This window comes from Thamnophis elegans, chromosome 4 (genome assembly GCF_009769535.1).
Source record: "Thamnophis elegans isolate rThaEle1 chromosome 4, rThaEle1.pri, whole genome shotgun sequence".
In the NCBI taxonomy this organism is placed as follows: domain Eukaryota; kingdom Metazoa; phylum Chordata; class Lepidosauria; order Squamata; family Colubridae; genus Thamnophis; species Thamnophis elegans.
Genome location: NC_045544.1, coordinates 5121968 through 5124194, shown reverse-complemented (window position 1 = coordinate 5124194; position 2227 = coordinate 5121968).

The following is a 2227-nucleotide window of genomic DNA, read 5'->3' as shown; positions in this document are numbered from 1 at the left end:
GACTTCTAGACAGAGGTGGGTTCCTACCAGTTCGCACCTATTCGGTAGAATCGGTTCGTCAAATCTACCGGACCGGTTAGAAGAGGTTCCACCAGTGAACCCGGAAAGCAGGCCACACCTACAGAAGAGGTTCCAAAATTTTTTGAAACCCACCACTCCTAAAGGGTTAGAGGTGCAAGAATCTTGTAACTTGACAGCTTTAAGACTTGCATGCTTCAATGCCAGAGTTCCTGAGCCAACGTGACTGGAGGAGGAATTCTGGGAGTTGAAGTCCACAAGTCTTAAAGCTGTCAGGTTTGAAGACCCCTAGTTTTTTTTCCTAAAGGTTTAGGGGTGCAAGGATCTTGTAGCTTGACAGCTTTAAGACTTTCATGCTTCAATGTCAGAGTTCCTGAATAGCTACTTGGACCGACCTAAGTACTAATTCATAATTTCATATCCGGTCACATGGGCGGCAAGCCACTCCCATCCAGTCACATGGGTGGCAAGCCACTCCCACAAAGGAGGCCACACCCACAGAGTAGGTTCCAACAATTTTTGAAACCCATCACTGCTTCTAGAGCAGTGTTGGAGAAAAGAACAGACGAACCAGGCATCACTAAGAGCCCATATTATGGATTACATCATTGGAATAAGAGTAGAAAAATTTAGTTATCTACACATAACCACCTATCAGTCCTGTTTAAAGTGACCCATTCCCCGCTGGGAAGGAATCACAAGACTATCTGCAGGCTGTTATGAAGACTACTCTAGGCATCTAATGGATAAAATTGCTCAGATCCATTGAGGTGCTGAGATCGGGTTGATGTGATCAAGGCATAGATTTGTTTTGTTATGTGGGAAATGCTTGGCTCTGTGACTCTTGAGGGAGTGGGCAGGACATGCTACCCAGTCACCTGCTTATGTAAACAATGTCCCTCCTGATCTCCTAAGAGGTGGCAAGTGGATAAATCCATGCAACAGTAAATTTATCCTTGAGAAGAGGATTGCTTCACTTGGCTTGAAAGAGGCAATGATGTGCCCACTTGCCTTCAGGAAGCCATAATTGTATTCAATGGTTCTAGACAATTTTGATCCAGAAAAGGTGACGAATGTTGTCAGACTACAGTTCCAGGCAGCCTGGAAGAAATGAATTACCTGGACTCATTTCAATTGGATTTCAAGTCAAGCATTGTAGGGAATTAGCATTGATCACACTTGGTAACCTCTGGTGGAGCTGGGGCAAGGGTGGTGCAACTCTCCTGCTTTTTCTTACATCTCGGCTGGGCCCAATGATGCTGCTCATCTCACTAGAGGCAACTCTCAGTGGCTTACAGACATTCAATTAAAATGCAATATAGCACATTAAAACTATGCAGCATTTGCACTATGCTCTTCTCTGCTTCTGAACTCATAAAATGTTCTGCAGAGCTGATGCGGGCTTGTTCCCATTTTAAGATGATGCTTGGAAGCACCTGTAACAAAGAGAATTTGTCTCTGGTGATCATGTCCCAACGAAATGCAGAAACATGATCAATTAATTCTGTATAAATCAAGCATGGTCCGAAAGACTTCATAAAAATGTTATCAAAATAGCAAACACTATTTTAGATATAGAGCAAGCTTCAGGTTTCCCAAAATTGCAAGAGAGTTTCCAAATGTAAAGAAATGCAATTTTTCTTGGAGAATACAAGATGTTTTAGTGGGAGAAGAAACATTTAGAGCAGTGTTTCTCAACCTTGGCAACTTTTTTTTTTAATGTGCTTTTTATTTTCCATTTTCATACAGTCACATATATACTGTGCATAACCGGGGCCATACAACATTAAACAATAAACACAGCAATTCCTCTTGTCAACAATACCCCCCAAAATAGAAACCCAATCTATCTCTTCGACCCTCCATACACCTCTTTCTTTCACCCCCCTCCAACTTTCCATCTTCCCTCCATCATTACCCTCTACCCTACTTCCCCTCCCCATCGACCACTCTACCTTGGCAACTTGAAGATGTCTGGACTTCAACTCCCAGAAACTCCCAGCCACCTCTCCATTGCAGGCAGTGATTAGGACAGTGTTTCTCAACCTTGGCAACTTGAAGATGTCCGGACTTCAACTCCCAGAATTCCGCTGGCTGGGGAATTCTGGGAGTTGAAGTCCAAACATCTTCAAGTTGCCAAGGTTGAGAAACACTGATTTAGAGCAATTATTTGACAGGAAACTAATAACTGCATCCAACTGTTAACCCA